The 20,271-nt window shown below is 43.3% G+C and overlaps 1 long non-coding RNA gene across 9 annotated transcripts in view; it reads right to left on the reverse strand.

Annotated features, from left to right (window-relative positions):
* Window positions 1-1,666: 1,666 nt before the first annotated feature.
* LOC142467960 (uncharacterized) overlaps window positions 1,667-20,271 on the reverse strand; it is a 49,162-nt gene continuing 30,557 nt past the window's right edge. For 8 of the 9 annotated variants that reach the window (XR_012788547.1, XR_012788548.1, XR_012788540.1 and 5 more), the window contains 9 exons: window positions 19,212-19,322; window positions 16,700-16,819; window positions 15,584-15,679; window positions 14,030-14,141; window positions 10,290-10,407; window positions 9,204-9,301; window positions 7,529-7,639; window positions 4,101-4,210; window positions 1,667-2,729 (listed from right to left, as the gene is read on the reverse strand). This is a non-coding gene — a long non-coding RNA (uncharacterized LOC142467960). The remainder of the gene's footprint in view (window positions 2,730-4,100; window positions 4,211-7,528; window positions 7,640-9,203; window positions 9,302-10,289; window positions 10,408-14,029; window positions 14,142-15,583; window positions 15,680-16,699; window positions 16,820-19,211; window positions 19,323-20,271) is intronic. The other variant, XR_012788543.1, reaches the window with a different exon arrangement.

Genomic DNA, 20,271 nt, shown 5'->3' on the forward strand with positions numbered 1-20,271 from the left:
AAGTGAGAAATGCTGAATTTTAGGAATCCATATCTCCGGTTCCGGAGGGTTCAGCGGATCAGGGTTTGGGGTATCTGTAGCCACTGCTCCGGCATCGCTGCAGAACCATCCTTGACCCGCTTGGACCAACCCGACGGAGTATGGACCCCCTTGAAGTTCGGGACTTTTCCCATAAACTTCAATGGCAGAAAACCCCCATTGACTTCAATGGCGGCGATTTACCATTGAAAGTCTATGGCGGAGCTGCCCGTTGTTTTCAATGGGGATTTAGTGAAAAGCTGAGATTTCTTTTTCAATGGAGATTTTTGTATTAAAATGATTTAATGTGCATTGGTGTAACTTCGGTTTCTTAGGTCGTAGCAAGTCGCTTTTTGGACCATATGGTGTCCCAGTTCTGGCAATGCGAACTGGGAAGTTTGGACCTGCTAAACCTAACGGAACCGGATATTTTAATACGTTTATGTTTTACGTTTATGTTTTATGCTTAATAGTGTATCTTAAGGTATGGACAAAGACCCAGAAGAGATTCTTTTGGGCCATAAGGTAGCAGATGGCCTTGGGGACGCCGCTATGTCTAGGATTTAAGTGCTGTTCAAAGAGTTTTATCACCCTCACTGTTTATCCGAAGCCCAAACCAGGGCAGGTCTTAAGTGTTCCAGTTAACACCTTTCAACCAAGGTTTTCCTGCCAGAACTCCAAATGGTAGACTGTCTGGCATTCCTGACGTAAATGTGGGGCTTCAGAAATGAGACCCCCAGAGTTCTACTGCGCATGTGCCAACTAGCAGGGGGGCATGGGTCATAATGCTTTCCCACGTTAGTGAGTGGCTGGAGGTAATTGTAAACCAATCCCCTGTGCTTAAGGTTAAGAATAGGAGAATGGTTTATAAACTGCTGTCCACCCATATATCCTTTGTCTTCGTTTGCTGATATGGTTACCTGATATCACCTGAATGATTTCCTCACTGCTGAAAGAAATGCTACATCATACTTCTCATTCCCCAACCCTTAAGTAAGTGTACTTCTTGTTCGTTACTGTATTATCTGTTGTGTTCACCTATATTCTAAGGAATAAATACAATTTATTATATCTTAAGCCTCGTTCAGTTCAAACCCAATTATTTTTGTGTAATATTAATAAGCCTGTGGAAGCTATCGTCACAAGGAGGTATTATAGTGTGTATTGTGGGGAGAATTAGTGTGTGTGTGTTGTTTGGGAGTGATATTCGGGAGGATTGTGTGTGCAGAAGGAAGAATGAGTGAGGGGGGAGTAAGGGAGCAGGATTGAATGAGAGGGGGTCATTGAGTGATAGCGGGGAGGGGAGGGAAGAGTGAGGAGAGTGGGTGTAGGAGGGAGCAGTGCAAGAGACCGTCGGGGGCAGAATACATGGTGAGAAGGGAGGCTGCCTAGAAGCATAAAAATCTACTTCACCACTGTTCTGTACTCTCTTCAATACTCTGTGTTACAGATCTCTCTGGCAAGAAATGGGGTCCAATGGCAAAGACTGCTCTAAATAAGATAGTATAAATGAACACAGAGAGAAATTCCAAAGAGTAACCCAAGAAAATACAAGTGAAATCTAATCGTAAGGTAATTAGTCCCATTAAGTGAAATACATAAAGGAATAGTCCATAAAAAAGCACAAAGGAAAAAAATAGGAGTACTTTATTGTGATGTTACATTTCAGAGAATATAAAATTATAGGAAAACAATTCCACTTTGTTCAGAAAACCAGAAAGTCTTGGTCCCAGGTGGACTGAATTTTTATTGCAAATAAGTTCCTTAATACACAAGTAAAGAATATAGTTACTTATTCTATTCTCTACTGTAAGACGTGCCACATTGCCCAATATTTGGGTACAGTGCCCAGATTGTGACCATGCACTACAGAGGTGAGATTCCCCCAACTCCAATTTGCTACACACTCCAAGAGAGATTATTGTGATCAGAGGTGGAATGAGAGGGGTGAGAAGGGTCGCTGCCCAGGGAGTAGCCTGACAGGGGGTACAGAAATCTCTTTTGGTGCATATATTGCGGAGCTGCATTGATTGACTTGTCAATCAGCTCTGCTGCCTATCCCATTGACATCATGATCCGGCACTGTGATCAGCTGCAGCGCTGACCCAGGTGTGTTAGTGCAGCACTTTACAGGGAGGGAACAGAGGTTGTGGATGACAGATGCTGGGGATAGGCCATGAGTACGGGCCAGAGTAAGGTGGAGACTTTCTGTACTCTGCATACAGGACACTGCATGCATGACAGTGTCTGTGTGTGTGTGTGTGTGTGTGTATTCCAAGTGTCAGTGTGCATAAGTAAGTGTGCTCTGTAAGTATGCCTGTGTGGCAGGTATAGGGGGGTGGTTCAGCTGGAGGAACTTATCCAGGCACAAAAGCACATAGATGCCCCAGATTATACCACCCCAAATGCTGATAATATCCTGCTGCACTTTACAGAAGATGATGCAGATGTCAGTGGGTGGTGGGTTCATTAAATCCATCCATCATATCATAGCCACACTGTGCATATGATGTACTGAATCAATCACAGGAAGACATCTCCATGGTAGGGGTAGAAGTTAACAGAATATGTCCAGCACTGTGGTGTGTAGCCCATAAATAATAATTGTGCACATTACAGAACATACTTGCAACTGCAAGATCATTTTGCTGCTTGTAGTGTTTGCTCTTGTCCTGTGCAGTGTTGTCGTAGATCCGTCTCTTCAGTGTTCACTGCAATAAAAGTAAGACATTGCATTAATATTACAGAAGTTTGGGAGCTGAAATCCCACTATGCTGCAGACATTTTCCCTTTGCATAAGATTCTTGTGATTATATCTCAATGATGATCAATAACAACTACATCATAACACAGCCGCTCAATACAAAATATGTATTTGCTATCAATGGTCATGGAGGCCAAACGTCACACAATGTACAGATATACTGCTGCGGCCGAGTTTATTCGAGCATTTGCCCGTTCTTGGCCGCAGCAGTAACCTGGCGCGCGCCGGAGGGTGCCGGGCGCACGCCGAAGCAGCGGAGGAGCGCCCTCCGATCGGGGCTTTCTCCCTTCCGCTGCCGGGTCCGTCGGGTCCCCCGGAACCCCCTGCCGCTGTCCCCCACATCGCGGGACACCAGTGCTCCCTCGGGGAGCCCTGGACGCGCGTGCAGGGGGCGCAGGCACCCGATGACGCGTGACCGTGCATCGGTGATGCGCGGCACGCTGAGGGAGTGCGGCTAGCACGCCGGGGCACCCCCCGGCTTGCGGTGCTAGCCGTGCTTCAATAAAACGTGTCGGTAGTGTAGCAAGGATTATTTCTTCCTCTGGTGCATTATGATGGGATGTGTTGTAAGATTCTGCATTATTAGCATCACTGAATCTTTTGGAAACTGAGTAATATTCTATGTTTTAATGCAATATTATGGATGATCAGCCGGTAAAATAAAGCTTACTGTATCTGTAGCCATGCTCTACCCATGATGTGCTGAATCAATGACTGCAGAGTGATTCAGAGTGGTAAACATGACTGGAACTCATCTCTGAATAGAGGACAGAACAGCAGTGCAGAGTAGGAGGTGAATGTATCTCAAATGGAAGACTTAGTAGCTGTGTGGGGAGTAGACAGTACAGACTGATCAAATAAATAGTTAAAGGAGTATCTTCAACATTACTTGGCTTTGTTATCAACATTGAAGTTTCTCTTGTTTTTTCTGTTCTTTAAATCACTACTACTGATGCCATGTGTAACCTGTACTGAGAGATATACTCTACTGGCCTAGATGAAACCATATGATGCAAACAGGATTCATCCCACTCCAGATTCATATGATTGCACCACTTCAACCTTTAATAAAACACATAGAACTACAGCAGTGCGCTACTGCACATGTTCTTGTTATGAATGGTAGTAGATGTGGTCCTTGGGTCAATACTTCATACAGCAGCCACACTCTACTCATGATGTATTGAATCAACAAAAACCTGCATGGTACAGATCACAGGAAGGGTAGAGTAGAGGGGAATATGTCCAATGCGAAACCCTTAGCAGCTGGATTGTGTGGAGTCAACAAAACGACAAATACTAAATGAGAAATATACACATTGCTTATCTGTCTCTGTGTAGTCATTTTCCTCCTCTTCAACTGTCTTTCAAAATTTCTCTTCTGACAGAAAAGAAACACATGGCTTCAATATTCACTGTTCTTCCCTCCTGAAATAAAAGTTAAGCATTGCATGGTTATGATCATACATACAATGAACCTTGCGCCAAACCATGTGATCCAAAGTAAATCCACCTCCCTCCCATAGCTGTGTTCCTTCTAGAGCTTCTACCACACAAGTCATTAATGTTCGTGACACTGTACTGCAGTCACAGTCTGCACACAAAGTACTGAATCAATTACATCACACTGAAAAGGCAGTCTACATGATGCAATAGTTAACCATAATAACTCTGTCATGCAAATGACAGGAAAACCTATATGTATATCATTAGGGGAGAGGGGAAAAATAATTAAAAAATAAGTGCGACAAATAAAAACAGATTATAGGAAAGTAAATCCTTGCCCTGGGAACTTTACAATCTAATAGAAATGTTAGAAGACTTAAAGAGAGGCAGCAGTTGGGGGAAGAAGTGCAGTAGATGACAATGCTTGTCCTTAATGGTGGGTACAATTAGTAGAAAGCACATCTTGGGAACAATAGTTGTTAGCAGTGACTGTGGGTGTGGGTGTGGGACAGTAGCCACGAGTCAAAGTTTTTTAAATGCTTGATTTAAGTCGTGAATTTTAAGATTGGTCTTACATGTGGGTGGAAGAGGTTATGTTGGCATATACTGAGTGTGAGGAAGTTTCACATGTACGGTGCAGTGATGGAAAATGGTTTCAGGCAAGTGAGAGAACAGTAGAGGTGAAAGAAGTTTACAGGAGACAGTTATGGTTATAGTGCAAGAGACAAGCAAGGGCATAACGAGAGATCAAAGATGATATGCAAGAAGGAGCAGATTAATGGAGAGCCTTAACAAAAAGGTAAGGAGGAGAACTTTGTAGGTGATACAAAAACTTGATGGGATGCCAGGACAGGGATTTAAGGAGATGAGCAGAGACTGTTGTGGGAGAAAGTGAGATAATTCAAGCAGCAGAGTTTTGCATAGGAGAAAGTTGTGAAGCATGGAGGCCTGTTAGTAGTATGTTAAAATAACCTATAGGATAACAGTATACATTGGAGTTTTAGCAGTAGGTTGAGAGGGGAAAGGGAAGATCTTGGCAATATTACAGAGAAAGAGGCAACACATTTTACCCATAGCCGTGCATGTGAATGGAGATGGAATTGAAGAGCCAAATGTTACTCCTATGCAACATGTTTGATGACAAGATAGATGGTAGTACTGTTTACTGTGATGGAGAAAGGGGATAATATGAGCCCAGTGTTAGACATTAAGTTTAAGGCAGTGGAGTGCCATCCATGAGCATATAGCCAGGAGACAACCCAAGAGTAGGGACTGGATTGCAGGAGTGAGAACAGGGGTGGATAGATTTGTGTGTGTATCATCCGCATAGAGATTATATCTAAGGCCAAAAGCATTGATGAAGTCACCAAATGATAGTATGTAGAGAGAAAGAGAGATCTCAGAACAGAGCCCTGATGTATACCCACAGACAGATCAATAGAAGACGAAGACATGTTAGCAACAGAGATGGAGAATGTGTGACAGGAAAGTTATGATGAAAACCAGGATAGAACTTTGTTACTGATACCAAGAGAGAGTTTAGAATATGAAGGAGGAGAGTGATTGAGAGCATCAAACGCAGCCGATAGATCAAGTAGGATTAGTAGGGAAAAACCTTGGGAATTAGCTTTAAGCACAGTCTGTAGAACGTGCTGTACGAAAGGCAGGTTGTAAAGGATCCAGGAGGGCATGTGATTTAAGAATGTTGACACTAGCAATTAGAAGGCAAACAGCATGAGGGATACAGAGCGGTAGTTAGTAAGGCACATAGGGTGTAGTTTGTTTCTGACAAAAGGGTGACCGCTACAGGCTTAAAGTAAGAGGGCAAAAATCCAGAGAATAGGGAGAAATTGAAGATGTGGGTGAGAGTGGGGACTAAGAGATGCAGTAAGGTGTGAGGGGATACGATCTAGAGGGCATGTGGTAGAGGGAGAATAGAAGATGATTAGCTTCCAGCTCTGTAAGAGAAGAAAAGGAGTCAAGTGCAGAAGGAGATTTGGGTAGAAGGAGAGAAGGGGGAAGGGACAGAAGGAATCTCCTTTTGGGTGGCATCCACCTTGCCTCTGAAGTAGTCAAATGCTTGAGGAGAAGTGAAGGAAGGATGGCAAGTGGGAGGAGAAGGTCAGTGGAGGGAGTCAAATACAGAGAAAAAAAACAGCGTAAATTAAATTTGAGTGTTGATGAGTGTGGAAAAAAGTAGTGTATTTAGCCCTAGAGAGCAGCTTTATACAGGACAGGAGACATTTTTACTGTAGAAAAATCAAACAAAGTGTGAGATTTCCTCCGTAGGTATTAAGAACAGCGAGTGGAAGTGTGATGAGTGTGTTTGGGAATTTAGCCAAAGGTGTGGGTTAGAGGGATGAGTGTGTCAGAGCCTATAGGGGGCATATAGATAGGAGGATAGCATTGTAAGAGTTAATAAGATTGTTAGTTTAAGCAGAAAGAAAGAGAGAGAAGAGAGAAGAGAGGTTAGAGTAGATGTCAGAGGAGAGTTTAATTAAGCAGAGGCAAATCAGTGGGACAGGTAAGATGCGGTGAGGGGAATGACTGATTGTGACTGATGAGAGCAGAAGAGGTTATGTACAACTAGAGCCTTGTTAGTAAGAGTGGACATTCCAGAGGGCACAGGAGAAGGGAAGAGAAAAGTAAGGAAAGGAATGTGGATTACATTAGATAGGTTAACACTCTTAGTAGGGAGGCCTGATGTGTATATGAGCCGGTCCAAGATTATAAGAGATATCCCCCAACATCAGCGAGCATAGAAGGAGACACAGAGATAGGTGTAGAGAGAGACAGAGATAGGGATATGTAGAGAGAGAAGGGCGTCAAGAGAATGAGACAGATAGGCGTAGAGAGAGGAGACATAGAGAGAGGGGGCTTTGAGAGGGGGGCGTAGAGAATGAGGGAAGGTGGAAGAGAATAGGATGTGCAGGAGTGCATTTCATTGAGCAGTGCAGAAATAGCTGCAATAGAGGTCTGTACAAATGGTGCTTTGTGTAGACACATGCAAAGGTAGGGGAAGGAAAGTGTATAGAACATGTGGATAAAAGCAGGAGTGTGGAAGTTAGAGAAATTAGAAAAGTTTTACAGAGGAGTGAGGAAACAGTAAACAGAAAGAACAAGAGAGAGGTTACATTGGGATGACGTGCTGTGGTAGAGAGAAATGCTAGGAGAGAGCCTCCAGATATTAGAGGACATGAATTGAGAGAGCAAATGTATAAATCAAAACCGGAGGGGGAGGTATAGCACGAAAGCTTGCACAGCAGTTGATGAAGATTATAGTCTTAAAGTTGCGTGTACCTGTCAGGGCACTCAAGAAGGTCAATGCTCACAAGTGCAGAGTTCATGAAGAAATGCTGAATCCAGTTCCCCTCCAATTTAATTTTAATATAACTTTTTCATTCTTCATTACTGCAAAAAGCAAACAAAACAAAACCACATTGCATTACTATTTTCAAAATGGATTGAATGACATATTCAACAGTAACTGTGTGATGCCAATATTGCCTTCTCACTCGTAGGCCAGTACGGTCAGGTACCCAGTACTGATAAAACAATAAGTGCCCGTACTAAGTACCAATATGAATTATAAGGAAATGTAAAATCTCCAGGTCTCTCTCCATCTCTGCAACAGATATATGGATAAGCCCATATTAAGGCATCACGTGACCGGAGCCGTCACTGACTGGGTATACGCAAAGATGCAGGGAGATGCAAAGAAAGGGAGGGAGACAGGGAGAAGATGGGAAACGGAGGGAGGCACTGATGGCAGGCCTCTCTCTTTCACTGGTGCATGCAAGGAGCTGGTCCCAACATCCACAAAGTGTGTGTGTATTATTGGTTGTGTTTTATGGCGGTAGGAGGATAGTGTGTATATTGTGTGTGTGTGTGGGAGTATTATATTGTGTGTAGGGTATTATAGTGTGTATATTATGTTGAGGTGCAGAGGAGAGTGTTAGATTGGGTATCTTGTGTTAGGGGGTATTGTGTATATTGTGTTTAAGACTATAATATTATTGGGGAGATTATTATTGAGGAGGTATTAAAGTGTGTATTGTGGGGAGTATTAGTGTATGTATTATTTGTGGGTGACAGATGCTGTGGGTAGGCCAAGAGTACGGGCCAGACTAAGGTGGAGACTTTCTGTACTCTGCATACAGGACTCTACATGCACTGCAGAGGTGAAATTCCCCCAACTCCAATTTGCTACACTCTCCAAGAGAGAATATTGTGATCAGAGGTGGAAGATGAGCAGGGTCACTGCCCAGGGAGTAGCCTGTCAGGGGGCATGGAAATCTCTTTTGGTGCGTATGTTGCCACGTGGCATTGATTGACCGGTCAATTAGCACTGCTTCCTATCACAGTGACATGATCCGGTGCTGTGATCGGTTGCAGCGCTGACCAAGGTGTGTTAGTGCAGCAATTTACAGGGAGGGAACAGAGGTTGTGGGTGACAGATGCTGGGGGTAGGCCAAGAGTACGGGCCAGAGCAAGGTGGAGATATTCTGTACTCTGCATGCCCATCCTGCATGCCCAGGACTCTGCATGCATGCCAGTGGCTGTGGGGTGTGTGTGTGTAGGTATGCCAAGTGTCAGTGTGCATAAGTAAGTGTGCTGTGTGTGTAAGTAAGTTTGCCTGTGTGGCAGGAGGTGTAGGGGGGTGGGGGGCGGGGGGCGGTTCAGCTGGAGGACTTTACCCAGCACAAAAGCACATAGATGCCTCTGATTATATCACCCCAAATGCTGATAATATCCTGCTGTAGATGCACTTTACAGAAGATGATACAGATGTCATCAGTGTTTGGTGGGTTCATTAAATCAATCCATCATATAATAGCCACACTGTGCATATGATGTACTGAATCAGTAACACCAATCACAGGAAGACATCTCCATGGTAGGGGTAGTGTTGAAGTTAACAAAATATGTCCAGCACTGTGGTGTGGAGCCCATACATAATAATTGTGCACATTACCAGAACAACATATTGTCAACTGCATGATCATTTTGCTGCTTGTAGTGTATACTCTTGTCCTGTGCAGTGTTGTAGTAGATCCGTCTCTTCGGTGTTCACTGCAATAAAAGTAAGACATTGCATTAATATTACAGAAGTTTGGGGGCTGAAATCCCACTATGCTAATGACAGTTTCCCTTTGCATAAGATTCTTGTGATTATATCTCAATGATGATCAATAACAACTACATCATAACACAGCTGCTCTATACAGAATATGTATTTGCCATCAATGGTCATGGAGGCAATATGTCACACAATGTACATATATAGCAAGGATTATTTCTTCCTCTGGTGTATTATGATGGGAGGGTGAGATTCTGCATTATCAGCATCAGTAAATCTGTAGGAAACTGAGTGATATTCTATTTTTTGATGCAATATTAGGGTAAAATAAAGCTTGCTGTATCTATAGCCATGCTCTACCCATGATGTGCTGAATCAATGACTGCAGAGCGATTTAGAGTGGTAAACATGACTTGAACTCATCTCTGAATAGAGGGTAGCACAGTAGTGCAGAGTAGAAGGTGAATGTATCTCAAATGGAAACCCTTAGCAGCTGTGTGGGGAGTAGACAGTACAGACTGACCAAGTAAATAGTAAAAAGTAGTAACTTCAACATTACTTGGTTTTGTTCTCCACTCCTGTTTTTCTGTTCTTTAAATCACTAATACTGATGCCATATGTAACCTGTACTGAGAGTTATATACTCTACTGGCCTAGATCAAATTAAATGATGCAAACAGGATCCCTCCCACTCAAGATTCATATGATTGCACCACCTCAACCTTTCATAGCAATAACATAGAACTGCAGCAGTGCGCTACTGCACATGTTCTTGTTATGAATGGTAGTAGATGTGGTCCTTGGGTCAGTACTTCATACTGTAGCCACACTCTATTCATGATGTATTGAATCAACAAAAATCTGCATGGTACAGATCACAGGAAGGGGTGGAGTAGAGGTGAATATGTCCAATGCGAAACCCTTAGCAGCCGGATTTTTTGGAGTCAATAAAACGACAAATACTAAATGAGAAATATACACATTGCTTATCTGTCTCTGTGTAGTCATTTTCCTCCTCTTCAACTGTCCTTCAATTTTCTATTTTGCAAGAAAATGAACACATGGCTTCAATATTCACTTCTGTTCTGCAGTCTTTCCTCTTGAAATAAAAAAGTTAAGCATTGCATTATTATTATTATAATTATTATTGACGATACATACAATGAACCTTGCTCCAAACCATGTGATACAAAGCAAATCCACCTCCCTCCCACAGCTGTGCTCCTTCTAGAGCTTCTACCACACAAGTTATTCATGTCAGTGAAACTGTACTGCAGTCCCGGTCTGCACACAATCTACTGAATCAATGACATCACACTGTGTCACACTATGTCATGCTAACGACAGGAAACAATCTTTGTATATATCTTTGTATATATAATAATAATAATAATAATAATAAAAAAAATAAGACAGGACAGACACTCCTACATTGCAATCAATAGAAAATAACTGGGACAGGCACTTCAAGGATGCATACGGTCCCGGATAAACTGTAGCTACCTATACACGTGTGCCTTGTCTCTAGACTCTGCATATATCTCTATTTATATACCACCCATTGTGTACTCAGCGCTTTACAAGAGAGACCAAAAAGTACAGGAAATTATTATACAATAAGTTCAACAAACAAAAACAGACAATAGGAAAGTAAATCCCTGTCCTGGGTAGTTTACAATCTAAGAGAAATGTAAGGAGACTTACAGAGAGACAACAGGTGGGGGAACAAGTGCAGTAGATGACAATGCTTGTCCTTAATGGTGGGTACTTGTAGTATAAAGCACTTCTTGGGAACAATAGTTAGTGACTGAATGAGTGACAGTAGCAACGAGTAAAAGCTATTGAAATGCTTCATTTAAGTTGTGAATTTTAAGGTTGATCTTAAATGTGGGTGGAAGAGGGTATGTTGGCATATACTGAGTGTGTGTGAGTTTCACAGGTAAATTGATGGGAAAGGGTTTCAGGCAAGAGAGCGAGTGCGCAGTAGAGGTGTAAGAAGTATAATGGAGACAGTTATTAGTAGAGCTTAGGAGACGAGGAAGGGCATAACGAGACCAAAGATGATATGTAGGAAGGAGCAGATGAATAGAGAATAGTGTTGGACTGGGTCCTCAACTATAAAAAAATGGGGAACGGGTACCCGGCCAAAATGAAAGGTTCTACCCGGTCGGGTACACGGTTTGGCACTTACCTTCCGGGTGGCGGTGACATCTAGGATCAGCAGCAGTCCTGTGACGGTGGCAGCATCTGTGGTGTCTTCAGCCGGCGGGGGAGCTGCAGGCTCACAGACACAGCTTACCTGCTTCGGTGCTGTGGAAGTGATTCCTGCAGCTCCCCCCGCCAGGTGAAGACACCTCTGATGCTGCCAACATCAGAGGACTGCTGCTGCTGATCCTAGATGTCTTAGGAAAGGTAAGTATAAAAGATTATTTCCAGCTGCCCTGACATTACCCGACGCCGGGTATTACCCGGCCAAGTCCGCTTCTCAGTGGCCGGTTTCGAGTAATGTCCGGGTAGCTGGAAATGTGTCGGGTAACGCCGGGTACTCGGAACACCACTAATAGAGAACCTTAACAAAAAGGTAAGGAGGAGAACTTTGTAGGTGATCTGAAACTTGATGGGAAGCAAGGAGAGGGATTTAAGGAGGAGGAGGAGATGAGCAGATACTGTTGTGGGAGAAAGGGAAATTATTCAAGCAGCAGAGTTTTGGATAGATTGCAAATGAGAAAGTTGTGAAGCAGGGAGCCCTGTTAGCAGTATGTTAACCCATACGATAAGGGCATGCATTGGCGTTTTAGCAGTAGATTGACAGAGAAAAGGGCAAATCTTGGAAATATTACAGAGAAGAATCGACAAACTTTAGCCAGTGTCGTGAATGAAGATGGAAAGGGAAGAGTCAAATGTTACTCCTAGGCAATGTGCTTTCATGACAGGATGATGGTAGTACTGTTTACTGCGATGGAGAAAGGTGATATTAGGCCAGATTTAGGGGGAAATATGAGGAGCTCAGTTTTAGACATTAGGTTTAAGGCAGAAGAGTGTCATCCATGGAGGATATAGCCAGGAGGCCACCCGAAACTAGGAACTAAATTGCAGGAGTGACGGTAGGGTGGATAGGTGTGTGTATCATCTGCATAGAGATGATATCAAGGGCCAAAATAGTTGATAAGGTCAACTAGTGATAGTATGTAGTGAGAGAGGTCCCAGAACAGAGTCCTGAGGTATACCAACAGACAAAACAACAGGAGACAAAGACACGTTAGCAACAGAGATGGAGAATGTGTGATGGAGAAGTATGATGAAAACCAGGATATAAGTTTGCTGCGGATACGAAGAAAGAGTTTAGAATATGAATGAGAAGAGTGATTGACAGTATCAAAAGCAGAAGAGAGATCAAGCAGGATTAGTAAGTAAAATGGACCTTGGGAATTTTCTTTATGTACATAATTGGTTACATTGGGAAAGGCAGATTGTGAAGGGCCCAGAGGAGCATGTGATTTAAGAATGTTGATCAAACGGGAGATCACAAGACGTTCTAGCAATTAGGAGGCAAATGGTAGGACGGATACAGGGCGATAGTTAGAAATTCACACAAGGTCAAGGTTATTTTTGAGAATAGGGGTGACCACTGCATGCTTAAAAGGAAGAGTTGAAAGAGCCAAAGGATATGGAGGAATTGAAGATGTGGGTGAGAGTGAGAATATAGGATTGAGAGGGCATGTGGTAGAGGGAGAAGAGAAGATCAGGTTCCAGCTTTGTGACAGGAGAAAAGGAGTCAAGAGTGCAATGAGATCTAGATAGAAAAAGAGAGAGGGGGAAGGGAGAGAACGAATCTACTTGTGGATGGCATCCACCTTGCCTCAAGTGAGCAAAGGCTTGAGGAGAAATAAAGGATGGATGTTAAGTGGGAGGAGAAAGTCAGTGGTGGGACTCAAATACATAGAAGACAGTGTGAATGAAATTGGAGTGTTGATGAGTGAGGAAAAAGTAGTGTTTGACCTTAAAAAAAGGAGCAGAGTTTTACAGAACAGGACAAAGGTTTAGTGTAGAAAATCAGACTGTGAGATTTCCTCCATAGGTGTTAAGAGCAGCAGTGTGATGTGATGAAGTGTGATGAGAGCGTGCTTGTGAATTAAACCAATGCATGGGTTAGGCTGCGTCTATAGTAAGCACGCAACAGAAGGCAAAGTTAGCGCATGCCTGTCGCTCCAGCAATCCCCGCACTGAGGTCCGAGGCGACGGGGAAGCCCTGCATCGCTCGCACGCACTGTGGACGACCAAGCGTGTGCCCATGATAATCACGGCCTTAGAGGGATGAGTGTGTCAGAGCCTAGAAGGGGCATATAGATGATGGAGGAGGAGGGAGGAGGAGATGATAGCATTGTAAGAGTTAACAAGATAGTTAGTTTAAGCAGAAAGTGAGGAGAGGTTAGAGATAAGGGTAGATGTCAGAGGAGAGAGTTCAATTAAGCTGAGGTATCGAGTAGGACAGGGGTGAGGGGAATGAGAAGTGGTGGATGATGAGAGCAGAAGAGGTCATGTACAAATAGACGATGTTAGTCGTAGAGCAGACATTCCAGAGGGCACGTGAGAAGGGAAGAGTAAAGTGAGACAAGGAATGTGGATTACATTAGATGGGTTAATACGCTTAGCAGGGAGGTGGAGAGAGAGGCAAGAGGCAGAGGGTGGTGTAGGGGTAGAGGAAGAGATGTTGCATGTACCTTGTCAGAACATTAAAGAACGTCAATTCACACTGGTGCAGAGTTGATGATGAAATGCTGAATCCAGTTCACGTCCAATTCAATTTTAACAGAACTTTTTCATTCTTCATTACTGCAAAAAAAAAAGTAAAAAACAATGCATTACTATTTTCAAAATGGATTGAATTCCCCCACCAATGACTATGTGTTACCAATATATCCCTCTCAGTCCCACTGCAGCACATACTGTACCAGTGTGAAAGTAAGAAGGTACACAGTACCGGTAAAACAATACGTGCCGGTACTATGCACCATATGAATTATAAGGGGATGTAAATCTCCCAGTCTCTCTCCATATCCGCAACAGAGCGGGCTCCGGTCAGTGGCATGGATGCCCATATATGGGTATGCTCATATTTGGGCATCCCATGTCACTGACCGGAGCCGGCTCTGAGTATAGGGATATATGCGGAGACGCAGAGGTGCAAGGAAATGGGAGGAGGCACGGTGAGAAACAGGGAGAGACCACAGGAAGATAGAGGGCAACAACTTCCACAAGGTACTTGTATGGGTATAATTGTTTGTATTTTGTGCAGAGGGGGTAATTTCAGATAAAATACAATTCTCCACCCTCTACGAAACAATTCCACTTTGTTCAGTAAGCCAGAAAGTCTTGGTCCCATGTGGACTGAATTTAATGCAAATAAGGTCCTTAATACACAAGTAAAGAATAAAGTTACTTATTCTCTACTGTAAGAAGTGCCACATTGCCCACTATTTGGGTCCTGTGCCCAGATTGTGACCATGCATGGCAGAGGTGAGATTCCCCCAACTCCAATTTGCTACACTCTCCAAGAGAGATAATTGTGATCAGAGGTGGAACTAGGGGAGGGTGTGAGCAGGGTCACTGCCCAGGGAGTAACCTGACTGGGGGCACGGAAATCTCATTTAGTGCATATGTTGCGGCACTGCATTGATTGACCGGTCAATCTGCACTGCTGCCTGTCACAGTGACATCCTGATCGGGCACTGTGATCAGCTATAGCACTGACCCAGGTGAGATAGTTCAGCACTTTACAAGGAGGGAACAGATGTTGTGGGTGACAGATGCTGGAGGTAGGCCAAGACTGTTGGCCAGAGTAACGTGGAGACTTACTGCACTCTGCATGCCCATCCTCTCCCTGACATCAGGGGAAGGAAGTGGCCCTGGGGTGTGTGTAGGTATGCCAGATGTCAGTGTATGCATAAGTAAGTATGCCTGTGTAGTGGGAGGTGTAGGGGCGTTAAGCTGGAGGACTTAAAACAGGCACAAAAGCACATAGATACCTCTGATTATACCGCACCAAATGCTGATAATATCATGCTGTAGCTGCACTTTACAGAAGATGATGCAGATGTCATCATTGGTTGGTGGGTTCATTAAATCAATCCATCATATCATAACCACACTGTGCATATGATGTACTGAATCAGTAACACCAGGAAGACATCTCCATGTTAGGAGTAGAGTTGAAGTTAACAGAATATGTCCAGCACTGTGGTGTGTAGCCCATAAATAATAATTGTGCACATTACCAGAACAACATACTGTCAACTGCAAGATCATTTTGCTGCTTGTAGCGTATGCTCATCCTGTACAGTGTTGTAGTAGATCCGTCTCTTCAGTGTTCACTGCAACAAAAGTAAGACATTGCATTAATATTACAGACGTTTGGGGGCTGAAATCTCACTTCGCTGCGGACAATTTCCCTTTGCATAAGATTCTTGTGATTATGTCAATGATGATCAATAACTGCATCATAACACAGCCGCTCTATACAGAAGATGTACTTGCTCTCATTGGTCATTGAGGTAATACGTCACACAATGTACAGATATAGCAAGGATTATTTCTCCCACTTGTGCATTATGGCATTATGATGGGAAATGTTGTGATATTCTGCATTATCAGCATCACTGAATCTTTTGGAAATTAAGTGATATTCTATGTTTTAATGCAATATTATGGGTGATCAGCCGGTAAAATAATAATAGCTTGCTGTATCTGTAGCCATGCTCTACCCATGATGTGCTGAACCAATGACTGCAGAGAGATTCAGAGTGCTAAACATGACTGGAACGCATCTCTGAATAATGGGCAGCAAAGCAGTGCAGAATAGGAGGTGAAAGTATTTAAAATGGAAGATCCTTAGCAGCTGTGTGGAGAGTAGACAGTACAGACTGACCAAGTAAATGGTAAAAGGAGTAACTTCAACATTACTTGGCTTTGTTCTCCACATTGAAGCTTTCCTCCTCTTTAAATCACTAATACTGATGCCATGTGTAACCTGTACTGAGAGTTATATAATCTACTGGCCTAGATGAAACCATATGATGCAAACAGGATCCATCCCACTCCAGATTCATAGAATTGAACCACCTTAACCTTTCATAACAATCACATAGAACTGCAGCTGTGCGCTACTGCACATGTTCTTGTTATGAATGGTAGTAGATGTGGTCCTTGGGTCTTTACTTCATACTGTAGCCACCCTCTACTCATGATGTATTGAATCAACGAAAACTTGCATGGTTCAGATCACAGGAAGGGGTAGAGTAGAGATGAAAATATTCAATGTGAAACCCGTAGCAGCCGGATTGTGTGGAGTCAATAAAACGACAAATACTAAATGGTAAATGAGAAATATACACATTGCTTATCTGTCTCTGTGTAGTAATTTTCCTTCTCTTCAACTGTCCTTCAAATTTTCTCTTTTGCAAGAAAAGGAACACATGGCTTCAATATTCACTTCTGTTCTGCAGTCATCCCTCCTGAAATAAAAGTTAAGCATTGCATTGTTATTATGATAATACATACAATAAACCTTGCTCCAAACCATTTGATGCAAAGCAAATCCACCTCCCACCCACAGCTGTGCTCCTTCTAGAGCATGCATGTCAAACTCCAGTCCTCGAGGGTCCCAAACAGGCCAGGTTTTCAGTAGGGATATCCTGAAAACCTGGCCTGTTTGCTGCCCTCGAGGACTGGAGTTTGACATCCTTGTTCTTGAGCTTCTACCACGCAAGTCATCCATGTGAGTGACACTGTACTGCAGTCCTGGTCTGCACACAATCTACTGAATCAATGACATCACACTGTAAAGGCAATCTACAAGATGTATTAGTTGTCCACACTTCCGAAATGTTACTTTTATGTCCAAATCACTTATTCCCATGACCTGATATTTGTATTTGTTATTTATAGGATTGTCACAAAGAGTTGATGAGGTCACCAAATGATAGTATGTAGAGAGAAAGAGAGATCTCAGAACAGAGCCCTGATGTATACCCACAGACAGATCAATAGAAGACAAAGACATGTTAGCAACAGAGATGGAGAATGTGTGACAGGAAAGTTATGATGAAAACCAGGATAGAACTGTGTTACGGATACCAAGAGAGAGTTTAGAATATGAAGGAGGAGAGTGATTGAGAGCATCAAACGCAGCAGATAGATCAAGTAGGATTAGTAGGGAAAAGTGACCTTGGGAATTTGCTTTAAGCACAGTCTGTAGAACGAGCTGTACGAAAGGCAGGTTGTAAAGGATCCAGGAGGGAATGTGATTTAAGAATGTTGACATTCTAGCAATTAGGAGACAAACAGCAGGAGGGATACAGGGCGGTAGTTAGTAAGGCACATAGGGTGTAGGTTGTTTCTGAGAAAAGGGTGACCACTACAGGCTTAAAGTAAGAGGGTAAAGAGCCAGAGAATAGGGAGGAATTGAAGATGTGGGTGAGAGTGGGGACTAAGAGATGCAGTAAGGTGTGAGGGGATACGATCTAGAGGGCATGTGGTAGAGGGAGAAGAGAAGATGATTAGCTTCCAGCTCTGTAAGAGAAGAAAAGGAGTCAAATGCAGAAGGAGAATTAGGTAGAAGGAGAGAAGGGGGAAGGGACAGAAGGAATCTCCTTGTGGGTGGCATCCACCTTGCCTCTGAAGTAGTCAAATGCTTGAGGAGAAGTGAAGGAAGGATGGCAAGTGTGAGGAGAAGGTTAGTGGAGGGAGTCAAATACAGGGAAAAAAAGACAGCGTAAATTAAATTTGAGTGTTGATGAATGTGAAAAAAAAGTAGTGTGGTTTGGCCCCAGAGAGCAGCTTTATACAGGACTGGAGACATTTTTACTGTAGAAAAATCAAATATCAATTGTGTGATTTCCTTCATAGGCATTAAGAACAGCGAGTGGAAGTGTGATGAACATGTTTGGGAATTTAGCCAAGGGTGTGGGCTAGAGGGACAAGTGTGTCAGAGCCTAGAGGGGGCATATAGATAGGAGGATAGCATTGTAAGAGTTAATAAGATTGTTAGTTTAAGCGGAAAGAGAGAGAGAGGTTAGAGTAGATGTCAGAGGAGAGTTTAATTAAGCAGAGGAAAATCAGTGGGACAGGTAAGATGGGGTGAGGGGAATGACTGATTGTGAATGATGAGAGCAGAAGAGGTCATGTTAGTCAGAGAACGGACATTCCAGATGGCATAGGAGAAGGGAAGAGAAAAGTAAGGAAAGGAATGTGGATTACATTAGATAGGTTAACACTCTTAGCAGGGAGGCAGAGGCAGGGAGGCCCGATGTGTATATGAGCAGGTTCAAGATTATAAGAGATATCCCACACATCAGCAAACATAGAAGGAGACACAGAGATAGGTGTAGAGAGAGACAGAGATAGCTCTATGTAGAGAGAGAGGGACGTAGAGAGAATGAGACAGATAGGCGCAGAGAGAGGGGGCGCAGAGAGAGGAGGCGCCAAAAGAGGGGGCGCAGAGAGAGAGGGGGCGCAGAGAGAGGGGGCACAGAGAATAGGATATTAAAGAGTGCTTTTCATTGAGCAGTGCAGAAATAGCTGCAATAGAGGTCTGTACAAATGGTGCAGTGTGTAGACACATGCAAAGGTAGGGGAAGGAAAGAGGAGAACATGTGGATAAAAGCAGGAGTGTGGAAGTTAGAGAAATTAGAAAAGTTTAACAGAGGAGTGAGGAAACAGCAAGCAGAAAGAACAAGAGAGAGGTTACATTGGGATGACGTTCTGTGGTAAAGAGAAAATGCTAGGAGAGAGCTTTCAAATATTAGAGGACATGAATTGAGGGAGCAAATGTATAAATCAAAACCTGAGGGGGAGGTATAGCACGAAAGCTTGCACAGCAGATTATAGTCTTAATGTTGCGTGTACCTGTCAGGGTATTCAAGAAGTTAAATTCTCACAAGTGCAGAGTTCATGATGAAATGCTGAATCTAGTCCCCCTCCAATTTAATTTTAATATAACTTTTCCATTCTTCATTACTGCAAAAAGCAAACAAAACAAAACCACATTGCATTACTATTTTCAAAATGGATTGAATGGCATATTCAACAGTGACTGTGTGATGCCAATATTCCCCACTCACTCGTAGTGAAGCACATATTGTACTAGTGTTGAAAGTAGGCCGGTAGAGTCAGGTACGCAGTACTGATAAAACAATAAGTGCCCGTCGTAAGTACCAGCTCCGCAACAGTGCGGGCATCACATTAGTGACGTGGATGAACATATATGGATAAGCCCATATTAAGGCATCACGTGACCAGAGCCGTCACTGACTGGGTATACGTAAAGACGCAGGGAGATGCAAGGAAAGGGAGGGAGAGAGACAGGGAGAAGATGTGAAACGGAGGAAGGCACGGATGGAGGGAGTTCTTCCGAGCTTCTGCGGGCCTCTCTCTTTCACTGGTGCATGCCGGGAGCTGGTCCCAACATCCACAAAGTGTGTGTGTATTATTGGTTGTATTTTATGGGGGTAGGAGGGTAGTGTGTATATTGTGTGTGTGGGAGTATTATATTGTGTGTAGAGGTGCAGAGGAGAGTACTAGATTGTGTATCTTGTGTAAGGGTGTTGTGTATATTGTGTTTGGAGCTATAATATTATTGGGGAGATTAGTATTGAGGAGGTATTATAGTGTGTATTGTGGGGAGTATTAGTGTGTGTATTGTTTGTGGGTGACAGATGCTGGGGGTATGCAGCAATCCCTGCACTGAGGTCCGAGGCGGCTCTGCATCGCTCGCACACACTGTGGATGACCAAGCATGTGCCCATGATAATCATGGCCTTAGAGGGATGAGTGTGTCAGAGCCTAGAAGGGGCATATATATGATGGAGGAGGGAGGAGGAGGAGGGAGGAGGAGATGATAGCATTGTAAAAGTTAACAAGATAGTTAGTTTAAGCAGAAAGTGAGGAGAGGTTAGAGATAAGGGTA

The sequence above is a fragment of the Ascaphus truei genome, chromosome 1 (genome assembly GCF_040206685.1).
Source record: "Ascaphus truei isolate aAscTru1 chromosome 1, aAscTru1.hap1, whole genome shotgun sequence".
Lineage (NCBI taxonomy): Eukaryota > Metazoa > Chordata > Amphibia > Anura > Ascaphidae > Ascaphus > Ascaphus truei.